This window comes from Callorhinchus milii, unplaced genomic scaffold (assembly GCF_018977255.1).
Source record: "Callorhinchus milii isolate IMCB2004 unplaced genomic scaffold, IMCB_Cmil_1.0 Scaffold28, whole genome shotgun sequence".
NCBI classification, from domain to species: domain Eukaryota; kingdom Metazoa; phylum Chordata; class Chondrichthyes; order Chimaeriformes; family Callorhinchidae; genus Callorhinchus; species Callorhinchus milii.
Window position 1 is genome coordinate 4,592,377 of NW_024704769.1, and position 15,051 is coordinate 4,607,427.

Sequence of the window (15,051 nt, forward strand, 5' to 3'; positions counted from 1 at the left end):
TTTGGGTATTTAACCCAGAGGCTGAGCTCAGTCAAACCATTGGAGGAAGGAATCACCTCATCAGCTTAGAGATAGCAGATGAGTTGCTGGAGGTGTGTAGTTCGGAGCAGTGAAATGGTCAGTTTGCATGTGGTAGAGCTTGGCTCAGGCTGGTATCTCTTTGGACTATATCAGGTAAGTCTGCATTTGTGAGAACCTTCTGGTGGGATCTAAATTGTCAGTAATGTTTGTGAAGGGAAGTTGTCCAAACCTTGGTCTTGTGAGCTTGAGCGACATTATCACTGTCCACCTGCTCTTCATGTCAATTGTGAGCAACTCTTGGCCAGTTTGGCTTCTCCTTTTATTGTGTAATTTGTCTGAAAAACAATTGCTGTTTTGTTTCTACCTGGAGTCTGTAGACAACTCCCACCAGTCTGCCCTCCTTTGCTGTTCTTTAATTCTACCCATAGTATTCCTGTGGCCTGATCACCTTTATTAAAATCCTTTCTATCTACTGTTGTACTTGAATGTTATCCCTATTGCTTCCCTCCTTTCCCAATTTCCCTATCGTTTCTAAAGATTTTACAGCCTGGAATTTTAGCTACCAGCAATGCCCAACTTGTAGCCAGGTCTCTGTAATGGCTACTACATTAGACGCTTTAAGCTAAATTTGTGTTCCTAACTTATTTTTATACTATGTATATTTGTCAGACACTTATTAGGGTAACTGTCCTCACTTGCCCATATGCCCAATTGTGTTTTTCTTGCTTTTTTGTGTTCATTTTCTTAAACTGTTTCTCTTTCTGGAGCAACTCAGGTAATTATCACTTTTGGTTTTCTAGCCTTTGCTCTTCTCTCAGTATTTAGTTCTGTTGTTTTCAATTCAGTCAGAGGTTATCCTGGAGCCAGTGCAGGTTTGTGTTGCTTTTGAACGCTGGTCTAATGCTTGTTCATAATAATAATAATAATAATCCTTGCATTTGATAGAGTGCTTTTCACGTCGGGAGGACGTCCCAAAGCGCTTCACAGAACACACTGTAAAGTGAATTGACTGTATATTTGTGGGCGAACGCGGCAGCCAATTGCGCACAGCAATGTCCCACAAACAGTCGTAGATTAAAAATGACCAATTTTTTTTTATTATTGTTTTTGGTTTTGGAGGGATTATTATTAGGCTCTGTGTGGAGTAAGGAAACTTGCCCAAGGTTTCGCCCTCTGCCTGGAATTGAACTCAGGTCTCTCGCTTGCAAAGCGAGTGCTTTAACCACTGAGCTACAGGACTCCACGATACAGGATACCAGATGATCACTGGGTATTCATACATCAATGAACTTTGTTGCCATCCACTTCGGTTTAATGTGAACATCTCTTGACCTGTCTGACTTTTCTTTGTATTGTGTAACTCGTCTCAGAGATGGTGATGACAGAATTACTGCATGGAATTATTTTGCAATGTTAGTCTTTAAACCATCATCAAGATTTTTGTCAAAGACGTCCAACTAAGAATTGTTTGGAGATGAGATGCAGCTGAAAATTGTGGGAGATGTAAGTGATTAATGGGCTGAGCTCAGTTGTTCGGTAGAGTCCTGTAGCTCAATGGTTAGAGCACTCGCCTTGTGAGCGAGACACCTGGGTTCAATTTCAGGGAGGGCGAAACCTTGGGCAAGTTTCCTTACTCCACACAGAGCCTAATAATAATCCCTCCAAAAAACAAAACAATAATAAATTGATCATTTTCAATCCATGACTGTTTGTGGGACACTACTATGCGCAATTGGCTGCTGTGCTTTGCTCACAAATATATGGTCAATTCACTTTATGGTCTATTCTGTGAAGCACTTTGAGATGTTGAAGACGTGAAAAGTGCTATATCAAATACAAGGACTATTATTATTGTCACCCGAAGCCAAGTCTGTACTAATAGGAACCAAAGCTGATGACTGAAACTCCACGCCCTGTTTCTCTCTCTAGCACCTTGGGATTCGTGGAGGATAAGTAAGTTAAGTCTGTACTAGTGGGAACACTATGGTGACTGCAAAGGTTGTATATCCCTCTTTCTTGTGCCTTTCCACACTCCAAAGGTTCAGCAACACTATGTAGACTTCATGCAGGATGTCTGACATCCAAGCACACATGAGCATTAACTCTGGCTGAAGGTTGGTTTTGTTTGCCCAGAGCCAATATCTGTCCAAGTTGGTTCAGTTTACTGGTTGAGTCAGTTTATGCCAGGGATGGTTTGGAGCAGTTGTCGATCATTAGTTTGTGTCCGAGTTGGTTTAGTGCAGGTTGTGAGGTAGTAAAGGGCTAATCAAAATCGGGTGAATGTTTGAGATCAGAGAGAGGGGTCCCAGGTGCTCAGGATTAATTGGGTAAAAATGTGTCTTGGGCACATTTGAGGTATAAAAGGGAGGAGGTCGAGATGAACCAGAATTCTTGAAGTTTGGAGTTTTCACTGATACTTGACTCTTAACATTATTAATTATACAAACTCTGAATTTCAGGAACCTGTAAAAGGTTGGGGGTAAGGTTACTCTATTTGTTACTGCCTCACAACCTGCAAAATTGTGAAGAGGTGGATGTCTCCTTCAAGAGTGCACTTAAACAGCATGTAATTCTCAGCCAGCGATAAGATACCATGACAAGGTGTGGAGTCGGTGTCTGTCAAGGTTGGTTCAGGGCAGTTGAGTAATATAGATTAGCTGTGTGAAGGTTGGTTTTGTTTGTCCAGAGCCAGTGTCTATCAAGGTCGGTTGGGTTTAGTGGCTGAGAGTCAGTTTGTGTCAGGGCTGCTTGTGGAGCATCAGTTTGTGTGCAAGTTGCTTCAGGACAGGTGTAGATTCAGTGACTGTGTCGAGGTCGGTCAAGTGCAGTTGTTGAGGTTTAGAGTCTTTCAGGCCTGGCTCAGTGCAGTTGCCTCGGGTCAGTCGCTGCCAGGGCTGGGTCGGAGCAGTTTGCACGGCTGGTTTGCTAGTAACCGGCAATGTGTAGCTGCCGAGAGTCAGTCAGTGCCGGGTCTGGGTCAGTGTGGCTGCCACGAGTCACGTTCTGTTCAGACTGGTTTAGTGTTGTTGTTGAGACAGTTTATGCTATGATTGGTTGAGAGTTGTGTTTGTCAGGGTGAGTTCAGTCCAGTTGTTGAGTTGGTTTTAGTTGAGGGTGATTGAGAGTTAGCTTGTCAGGGCAGGTTCAGTGTAGTTCGAGTCAGTTGGTGTCAGGGTTGGTTACTAGAGTCCTGTAGCTCAGTGGTTAGAGCACTCGCTTTGCAAGTGAGAGACCTGAGTTCAATCCCAGGCAGAGGGTGAAACCTTGGGCAAGTTTCCTTACTCCACACAGAGCCTAATAAGAATCCCTCCAAAAACAATAATAAATTGGTAATTTTCAATCTACAACTGTTTGTGGGACATTGCTGTGTGCAATTGGCTGCCGTGTTCGCCCACAAATATACAATCAATTCACTTTACAGTGTGTTCTGTAAAGTGCTTTGGGACGTCCTCCCGACGTGAAAAGCGCTATATCAAATGCAAGGATCATTATTATTATTAAAGGTTGTGATAGAAAAACTGTGTTAGAGAGGCGAAAGATTGCGGTAGAGAGAAGGAGAAATATTTGGATAGAAAGTGTGATATAGAGAGAGTGTTAGAAAGATTGGAATTAAGAGAGACAAAGTATGATAGAGAGGAGAAAGTTTACAATAGAGAAAGAGTGTGTTAGAAAGAAGGAGAAAGATTGTGAAAGTATAATAGAGAGAAGCAGAAAAATTGCGCTAAAGAAGAAATATGAGCGAGAAGAGGAAAATTGGGCGAGAGTGCGTGTTAGGAGGATTGGAATAGAGAGGAGAAAGATTGCAACAGAGACGAAGTGTGATAGAGTGGAGAAAGATTGCAACAGAGACAAAGTGGAGAAAGATTCTGATAAAGAGTGATAGAGAGAGAAAGTGTGACAGGAGAAATATTCTGATTGAGAGAGTGTGACAGATGGAAAAGGTTGTAATAGAGAGGAGAAAGATTCTGATAGAAAGTGTGATAGAGATGAGAAAGATTGCAATAGTGAGAAAGTGTGATAGAAAGAGAACGATTCTGAAAAAGAAAGTGTGTTAGAAAGAATGAGAAATATTGTGATAAAGAAGTAATGTGAGAGGAGAAAATTGAGCGAGAGAAGGACAATGATAGAGAGAGAAAGTGTGTTAGAATAGAAAGAGAAAGTATGATAGAGAATGTGATAGAGAGGAGAAAGATTGCAATAGAAAGTGATAGAGGAGAAAGATTGCAATACATAAAAAGTGTGATAGAGAGAAAGTGTGATCGAAAGTGTGATAGAGGGTAAATATTTTGATAGAGAGAAAGTGTGACAGGAGAAAGATTCTGATAGAAAGAGCAATAGAGAGATTAAAATAGAGAGAAAGTGTGATAGGGAAGAGAAAGTTTGGAATAGAGAGGAGAAAGATTGCAATAGAGGAGAAAGAATACGATAGAGAGAAAGTGTGTTGGAAAGATTGGAATAGAGGGAGAGGGTGTGATAGAGGAGAAAGATTGTAATATACAGAGGCAAAGTACGATAGTGAGAAAGTGAGGGAGAGGAAGTGTGTTAGAAAGAAGGAGAAAGATTGGAATAGAGAGAGAAAGTGCGAAAGAGAGGAGAAAGATTGCAATATAAGGTGTGAAAGAGGGAAGAAGTTGTAACAGAGGAGAAATATTCTGATAGAAAGAGTGATAGAGAGGGCAAAGATTGCAATAGAGAGAGAAAGTGTGATAGAGAAAGATTCCGATAGAGGGAGAAATTGTGTTAGAAAGAAGGAGAAATTTTGTCAAAGAGAGAGAGAAAGTATAATAGACAAGCAATGCCACAAGTGACACCAATACAACATGGTGTCACAGCTCAAATAGGTAGTTCCTATTTCTGACTGAGACTTTACATAGAAATACGAGTATAAGATAGTGACTGGAGGATTGAAATGAGAATTTAGAAGGAACTTCTTCAGACAGAGGGCAGCACGATGCGGAACTCACTCCCGTAAGTAGTAATTGAAGCAGATAATACAGATAGATTTACATAATATTTAATAATCCTTGCATTTTGATATAGTGCTTTTCACATCGGGAGGGCGTCCCAAAGCGCTTCATAGAACACACTGCAAAGTGAATTAACTGTATTTGTGGGCGAACACGGCAGCCAATTACGCACAGCAATGTCCCACAAACAGTCGTAGATTAAAAATGACCAATTTATTATTGGTTTTGGAGGAATTATTATTAGGCGTGTGGAGTAAGGAAACTTGCCCAAGATTTCGCCCTACCAGGAATTGAACTCGGGTCTCCCACTTGCAAAGCGAGGGCTCTAACCACTGAGCTACAGGACTCCCCACCTGAGCTGCAGGACCAATAACAATTGCACAAGTGACACCAATACAACATGGTGTCACAGCTCAAATTGGTAGTTCCTATTTCTGACTGAGACTTCACATAGAAATACGAGTATAAGATAGTGACTGGAGGATTGAAATGAGAATTTAGAAGGAACTTCTTCAGACAGAGGGCAGTACTATGCGGAACTCACTCCCGTAAGTAGTAATTGAAGCAGATAATACAGATAGATTTACATAATAATAATAATAATCCTTGCATTTTGATATAGCGCTTTTCACATCGGGAGGACGGCTCAAAGCGCTTCACAGAACACACTGCAAAGTGAATTAACTGTATATTTGTGGGCGAATGCAGCAGCCAATTGCGCACAGCAATGTCCCACAAACAGTCATAGATTAAAAATGACCAATTTATTATTGTTTTTGGTTTTGGAGGAAATATTATTAGGCGTGTGGAGTAAGGAAACTTGCCCAAGGTGTCGCCCTTCCTGAAATTGAACTCAGGTCTCCCTCATGCAAAGCGAGTGCTCTAACCACTGAGCTACAGGACTCCCCACCTGAGCTGCAGGACTGATTACATTGCCACAAGTGACACCAATACAACATGGTGTCACAGCTCAAATTGGTAGTTCCTATTTCTGACTGAGACTTCACACAGAAATACGAGTATAAGATAGTGACTGGAGGATTGAAATGAGAATTTAGAAGGAACTTCTTCAGACAGAGGGCAGCACTATGCGGAACTCACTCCCGTAAGTAGTAATTGAAGCAGATAATACAGATAGATTTACATAATAATAATCCTTGCATTTTGATATAGCGCTTTTCACATCGGGAGGACGTCCCAAAGCGCTTCACAGAACACACTGCAAAGCGAATTAAGTCTATATTTGTGGGAGAACGCGGCAGACAATTGCGCACAGCTATGTCCCACAAACAGTCGTGGATTGAAAATAACCAATTTATTATTATTTTTGGTTTTGGAGGAATTATTATTAGGCGTGTGGGGTAAGGAAACTTGCCCAAGGTTTCGCCCTCTGCCTGAAACTGAACTCAGGTCTCCCAATTGCAAAGCGTGTGCTCTAACCACTGAGCTACAGGACTCCACACCTGAGCTGCAGGACTGATTACAATGCCACAAGTGACACCAATACAACATGGTTTCACAGCTCAAATTGGTAGTTCCTATTTCTGACTGAGACTTCACAGAAATACGAGTATAAGATAGTGACTGGAGGATTGAAATGAGAATTTAGAAGGAACTTCTTCAGTCAGAGGGCAGCACTATGCGGAACTCACTCCCATAAGTAGTAATTGAAGCAGATAATACAGATAGATTTACATAATAATAATAATCCTTGCATTTTGATATAGCGCTTTACAGAACACACTGCAAAGTGAATTAACTCTTTATTTGTGGGCGAACGCGGCAGCCAATTGCGCACAGCTATGTCCCACAAACAGCAGTGGATTGAAAATGATCAATTTATTATTGGTTTTGGAGGAATTATTATTAGGCTCTGTGTGGAGTAAGGAAACTTGCCCAAGGTTTCGCCCTCTGCCTGAAATTGAACTCAGGTCTCCCAATTGCAAAGCGCGTGCTCTAACCACTGAGCTACAGGACTCCCCACCTGAGCTGCAGGACTGATTACAATGCCACAAGTGACACCAATACAACATGGTGTCACAGCTCAAATTGGTAGTTCCTATTTCTGACTGAGACTTCACACAGAAATACGAGTATAAGATAGTGACTGGAGGATTGAAATGAGAATTTAAAAGGAACTTCTTCAGACAGAGGGCAGTACTATGCGGAACTCACTCCCGTAAGTAGTAATTGAAGCAGATAATACAGATAGATTTACATAATAATAATAATCCTTGCATTTTGATATAGCGCTTTTCACATCGGGAGGACGTCCCAAAGCGCTTCACAGAACACACTGCAAAGTGAATTAACTGTATTTGTGGGCGAACGCGGCAGCCAATTGCGCACAGCAATGTCCCACAAACAGTCGTGGATTGAAAATGACCAATTTATTATTGTTTTTGGTTTTGGAGGAATTATTATTAGGCTCTGTGTGGAGTAAGGAAACTTGCCCAAGGTGTCGCCCTCTGCCTGGAATTGAACTCAGGTCTCCCACTTGCAAAGCGAGTGCTCTCACCACTGAGCAACAAGACTGATTACAATGCCACAAGTGACACCAATACAACATGGTGACACATCTCAAATTGGTAGTTCCTATTTCTGACTGAGATTTCACACAGAAATACGAGTATAAGATAGTGACTGGTGGATTGAAATGAGAATTTAAAAGGAACTTCTTCAGACAGAGGGCAGCACTATGCGGAACTCACTCCCGTAAGTAGTAATTGAAGCAGATAATAGATAGATTTACATAATATTTAATAATCCTTGCATTTTGATATAGTGCTTTTCACATCGGGAGGGCGTCCCAAAGCGCTTCACAGAACACACTGCAAAGTGAATTAACTGTATATTTGTGGGCGAACGCGGCAGCCAATTGCGCACAGCAATGTCCCACAAACAGTCGTGGATTGAAAATGGCCAATTTATTTTTGTTTTTGGTTTTGGAGGAATTATTATTAGGCGTGTGGGGTAAGGAAACTTGCCCAAGGTTTCGCCCTCTGCCTGAAATTGAACTCAGGTCTCCAGCTTGCAAAGCGAGTGCTCTAACCACTGAGCTACAGGACTCCCCACCTGACCTGCAGGACTGATTATATTGCCACAAGTGACACCAATACAACATGGTGTCACAGCTCAAATTGGTAATTCCTGTTTCTCACTGAGACTTCACATAGAAATACGAGTATAAGATAGTGACTGGAGGAATGAAATGAGAATTTCGAAGGAACTTCTTCAGACAGAGGGCAGCACTATGCGGAACTCACTCCCATAAGTAGTAATTGAAGCAGATAATACAGATTGATTTACATAATATTTAATAATCGTTGCATTTTGATATAGCGCTTTTCACATCGGGGGACGTCCCAAAGCGCTTCACAGAACAGACTGCAAAGTGAATTAACTCTATATTTGTGGGCGAACGCGGCAGCCAATTGCGCACAGCTATGTCCCACAAACAGTCGTAGATTAAAAATGACCAATTTATTATTGTTTGTTTTGGAGGGATTATTAGCACCTGCAGCTCGGAGGCCCCTGAATAATAATAATCCTTGCGTTTGATATTGCACTTTTCACGTCGGGAGGAGTCCCAAAGCACTTGACAGAATACACAATAAAGTGAATTTGACTGTATATTTGTGGGCGAACGCGGCAGCCAATTGCGCACAGCAATGTCCCACAAACAGTTGTAGATTGAAAATCACCAATTTATTATTGTTTTGGAGGGATTATTAACCCCTAGTGTTTACATTCATTACTTTACAGCGTTCACTTTCCTAGAATTTCCTATTGAATGCTTCAGAGACACTATCAAACATACCATCAAATCAGATCACAAGCATTAATAGGTGTGAGAGAGAAGGAGAAAGATTTCAATAGAGAGAAAGTGTGATTGAGAGGAGAAAGTCCTGTAGCTCAGTGGTTAGAGCATTCACTTTGCAAGTGAGAGACCTGAGTTCAATTCCAGGCAGAGGGCGAAACCTTGGGCAAGTTTCCTTACTCCACACAGAGCCTTATAATAATCCCTCCAAAACTAAAAGCAATAATAAATTGGTCATTTTCAATCTACAACTGTTTGTGGGACACTGCTGTGCGCAATTGGCTGCCGCGTTCGCCCACAAATATACAGTCAATTCACTTTACAGTGTGTTCTGTGAAGCGCTTTGGGATGTCCTCCCGACGTGAAAAGCGCTATATCAAATGCAAGGATCATTGGATTCTCCCAATCTTTCTAACACACTTGATCGCATTCTTTCTCCTTCTCTCTATTGTAATCTTTCTAACACAATTTTTCTCCTTCTCTCTATCATACTTCGTCTCTCTATCACACTTTCTCTCTAACACAATTTTTCTCCTTCTCTCAATCAGTTTCTCTCTATTGCAATCTTTTTCTTCTCTACTCTTTCTATCAGAATCTTTCTCCTTCTTTCTAATTCGCTTTCTCTCTCTATCATACTTTCACTGTCTGATGTACTCTTTCTCCTTCTCTCCATCATACTTTGTCTCTCTCTATTACAAACGTTGCCCTCTCTCTCACTCCTATCAGAATCTTTCACCTTCTCTCTATTACAACCTTTTCGGTCTCTCGCACTTTCTGTGTATCACAATATTTCTCCTTCTTGCCATCGCAATGTTTCTCCTTCTTTCTAACACACTTTCTCTCTATCACACTTGCTCTCTCTATTACAACCTTTTCGCTCTCTATCGCAATCTTTCTCCTTCTGTCTTTCACTTTCTCTCCCTGCATTCCAGTCTTTCTCCTTCTTTCTAACACACTTTCTCTCTATCAGAATCTTTCTCCTCTACCACACTTTTTCTGTTACAATCTTTCTTTCTCTCTATTGCGATCATTCTCCTCTCTATCAGAATCTTTGTCCTCTATTGCAATCTTTTCCCTCTCTACCGCACATTCTCTCTATCGCATTCTTTCTCCTTTCTAACACACGTTCTCTCCCTCTCACACTTTCTCACTCTATCGTACTTTGCCTCTGTGTATTACAATCTTTCTCTTTATCACTATTGTAATCTTTCTCCTCTGTCACACAGTCTCTCTGTTGCAATCTTTTTCCTCTCTATCACACTTTCTCTCTATCAGAATCTTTCTGCTTTTCACTGTCTCTATTGCAATCTTTCTCACTATTGCAATCTTTCGCCTCTCTATCTCTCTCTCTCTATTACCGTCTTTCTCCTTCTCTCTATTCCAATCTTTCTAACACACTTTATCGCATTCTTTCTCCTCTTTCACAGTTTGTCTTTTTCTATGACAATCTTTTTCCTTGTTTCTAACACTTTCTCCTATCGGAATTTCTCTCCATCTCTGTCAAACTTTCTCTCTATTGCAATCTTTATCCTCTCCATCGTACGTTGTCTCTATTAAAATCTTTATCCTTCTTTCTAATACACTTTCTGTCTCCATTAGAATCTTTCTCCTTCTCTCTATCACACTTTCTCTCTCTATTAAATCTTTGCCCTCTCTATCACTCTGTCTATCAGAGTCTTTCTCCTCTCTATTACAACCTTTTCCCTCTCTATCACACTTTCTTTCTATTGCAATCTTTCTCTCTATTGCAATCTTTCTCCTTCTCTCTAATACAGTCTCTCTCTATTGCAATCTTTCTACTCTCTATCACACTCTCTCTATTGCTATCTTTCTAACACACTTTCTATCGCACTCTTTCTCCTCTCTTATCACTTTCTCTCTATCACACTTTCTCTCTATTTTAATCTTTCTATCAGAATCTTTCTCCTCTCTATTCCAATTCTTCTAACACACTTTCTCGCTCTATCGTTCTCCTGTCGCCCAAATTTCCTCCCCTCCCTCACATTTCTTCTTTACCGCAATTTATCTGCTTCTCTCCATTGTACTTTCTCTCTCTCTCTCTATAAAAATATTTCTCCTTCTTTCTAACACACTTTCTCTCTCCATTACAATCTTTGCCCTCTCTATCACTCTTTATATCAGAGTATTTCTCTTCTCTATGACAAGCTTTTCCGTCTGACACTTTCTCTCTTACAATTTTTCTTCTCTCTATTACACTTTCTCTCTTGTGCAATATTTCTCCTCTTCTCTATCACAATCATTCTCCCTTCTGTCACACTTTCACTCTCTAATGCAATCTTTCTCCTTCTTTCCATCATACTTTGTCTCTCTCTATTACAAAGTTTGTCCTCTCTCTCTCTATCAGAACCTCTCTATCACAACCTTTCCCTCTCAATCACTTTCTCGCTATCAGAATCTTTCTCCTTCTTTAACACTTTCTCTCTCTCTATTCCAATCTTTCTCCTTCTTTCTAACACACATTCTCTCCTTCTCACTCTATCGTTCTTTGCCTCTGTATATTACAGTCTTTCTCCTCTTTATCACACATTCTCTCTATCGCAATCTTTCTCTTTATCACTGTTGCAATCTTTCTCCTCTCTATCACACTCTCTGTTGCAATCTTTCTCCTCTCTATCACGCTTTCTCACTATCACAATCTTTCTTCTCTTTCACACTTTTCCTCTCTATTCAAAACTTTCTCTTCTGTCACACGTTCTCTCTATTTTCATCTCTCTCCTCTATCACTCTTTCTATCAGAATCTTTCTTCTCTCTATCAGAATCCCCCCCCCGGTTCCACTCTCTCTCTGTTCCAATCTTTCTAACACTTTCTCTCTGTCGTATTCTTTCTCCTCTTTATCACACTTTCACTCTCTAATGCAATGTTTCAGCTTCTCTCCATCATACTTTGTCTCTCTCTATTACAAAAGTTGCCCTCTCTCTCACTTCTATCAGAATCTTTCACCTCTCTATTACAACCTTTTCCCTCTCTATCACATTTTCTTTCTCACTATTGCAATCTTTCTCCTCTCTATCACACTCTCTATTGCATTCTTTCTCCTTCTCTATCGCACTTTCTCTCTATTTTAATCTCTCTCCTCTCTATCACTCTTTCTATCAGAAACTTTCTCCTTCTATCATACTTTCTCTATTGCAATCTTTCTCCTTATAATAATCCCTCCAAAACCAAAAACAATAATAAATTGGTCATTTTCAATCCATGACTGTTTGTGGGACATTGCTGTGCGCAATTGGCTGCCGCGTTCGTCCAAAAATATACAGTCAATTCACTTTACAGTGTGTTCTGTGAAGCGCTTTGGGACGTCCTCCTGACGTGAAAAGCGCTATATCAAATGCAAGGATTATTGTTATTATTATTCTCTATCACACTTTGTCTCTCTCTATTCCAGTCCTTCTAACACTCCCTCTCTCCATCGCTCTCCTTCTGTCACCCAATTTTCCTCCTCTCTCTCATTTCTTCTTTATCATAATTTTTCTGCTTCTCTCTATTATACTTTCTCTCTCTCTATCGCAATCTTTCTCCTTCTTTCTATCACACTTTCTCTCTCACACTTTCTGTCTCTGTTACAACATTTTCCGTCAATGTCACACTTTCTATCAGAATATTTCTCCTCCGTCACACTTTCTCTCTGTTACAGACTTGTCCCTCTCTATCACTCCTTCTATCAGAATCTTTCTCCTGTCTGTAACAACCTTTTCCATCTCTGTCGCACTTTCTATCAGAATCTTTCTCTCTGTTGCAGACTTGTCCCTCTCTATCACTCTTTCTATCAGAATCTTTCTCCTCTCTATTACAACCTTTCCCTCTCTATCACTCCTTACCGCACTCTCTCTCTGTTCCAATCTTTGTCCTCTTTCACACTCTCTCTCTCTATTTCAATCTTTCTCCTTCTTTTGATTACAACCTTTCTCCTTCTCTATCACACTTTCTCTGTCACAATCTTTTTGCTTCTCTATCACATTTTCTCTATCAGACTTTCTCTCTACTGCCATTTGTCTCCTCTGTATCACACTTTCTCTTTATCAGAATCGTTCTCTCTATTGCAATCATTCTCCTCTATATGATATTTTGTCTCTTTCTGTTCCAATCTTTCAAACACACTTTCTCTCTCTAACGCAAAGTTTCTCCTTCTCTCTTTCACACTTTATCTCTCTATTCCAATCTTACTAGCACACTCTCTCTATCACAACCTTTCTCATTTTGTCTACCATACCTTCTGTCTATAACATCTTCTCTCTATTGCAGTCTTTCTCCTTCTTTCTCACACGTTTTAGTGTTCGTGATCTGTTTTGATGGGGTGTTTGATGGTGTCTCTGAAGCATTCAATAGGAAATCCTAGAAAAAGGTAAATGCTCTAAAGTAGTGAATATAAACCCTGTGAATTCTCTGAACCATCCAATAGCCAACAGCCCATGTGATGATACTGACCGTTTCCAGCTGTGAAGGGAGGACTTTCAACTGGACCTCGTGAGGAATGTGATTCGTTCATTGGCCACATGTCAAACCTGAACCTTTGGGTATTTAACCCAGAGGCTGAGCTTAGTCAAACCATTGGAGGAAGGAGTCAGCTCAGAGAGAGCAGATGAGTTGGTGAAGGCTTGTGGTTTAGAGCAGTGAAATAGTCAGCTTGCATGTGGTGGAGCTTGGCTCTGGCTGGTCTTTCTATGGACTACATCAGGTAAGTCTGTATTTGTGGGAACTTTCTGGTGGGCTGTAAATTGGCAGTAAAGTCCTTTCTATCTACTGGTGTACTTAAGTATTATCCATATTGCTCTTCCTCCTTTCCCAATTTCCTTATCCTTTCTGAAGATCTCACAGCCTGGAATGTTTAGCTCCCAGTAATTTCTGGCTTGTAGACAGGTCACTATAATGGCTACTACATTAGACCCTTTAAGTTGACTTTGTTTCTAACTTGTTTTATTTTTATGTCATGTGTATTTGTCACAGACACTTATTGGGTAACTCTTCTCACTTGCCTATATGCCCAATGGTGTTTTTGTTCGCTTATTTGTTTTTTTNCTTAAACCATTTATCTTTTTAGAGAAACTCAGTTATTTATCACTTTTTGTTTTCTCACCTTTGAACTTTAAAAATCTTGTTGCCATCCATCTATTTAATGGAGATTGTAAACTACTCTTGAACAGTCTGGCTTTTCTTTTTATTGTGTAACGTCTCAGAGATAACGATGACAGCATTGTTATGTAGAATTATTATTTTGTGGTGTTAGTGTTTAAATCATCATCTAGATTTTGGTCGAAGATGTCCAACTAGGAACCGTTTGGAGATGAGATGCAGCTGAAAACCGTGGGAGATGTAAGTGATTAATCGGCTGAGCTCAGTTGCACGATGGAATCCTGTAGTTCAGTGGTTAGAGCGCTCGACTTGCAAGTGAAACACCTGGGTTCAATTCCAGGCAGGGTGAAATCTTGGATAAGTTTCCTTACTCCACATGCCTAATAATAATCGCTCCAAAAAACAAAACAATAATAAATTGGTCATTTTCTATCCACGACTGTTTGTGGGACGCTGCTATGCGCAATTGACTACTGTGTTTCGCCCACAAATAAATAGTCGATTCGCTTTATGGTCCATTCTGTGAAGTGCCTTGAGATGTCAGACATGATAAGCGCTATATCAAATGCAAGGTTATGATTATTGTCACCAGAAGCCAAGTCTGTACTAATGAGAACCAAAAACTGTCGACTGAATGCCCTGTTTCTCTCTCTAGCACCTTGGGATTCAAGGAGGGTAAGTAAGTTAAGTCTGTAGTGGGAACCCTGTAATGACGGCAAAGGTTGTATATAGTTCTTTCCTGCACTATTCCACACTCCAGAGGTTTGGCAACACTGTGTAGACTTCATGCAGGATATCTGACAACCAAACATACGAGTCTTAACTCTGATTCGCACTGGAGGTTGAGATTAGAAGTCGTTAATAAAAGAGACTGGGGTTTGAGAGGGACAGGATGGAGGAGATCTTGCTGGATTAATGTGTTGAGCTCACAGTTTGGGTCGAGGGTTTAATTCATCTACACAGATTGTAGGAATATCAGAGATTGAAGTTATACACTTTTGTTAGGTGGTGTAAAATCAGATTTGATGGTATCTGTTGTAATCTTTGGATTAGACAGTGAATTTGCTTGGTTTTGGGTAATCTCGAATAGCTATGTGAAGGTTGGTTTTGTTTGCCCAGACCCAGTGTCTGTCCAGGTAGGTTCAGTTTA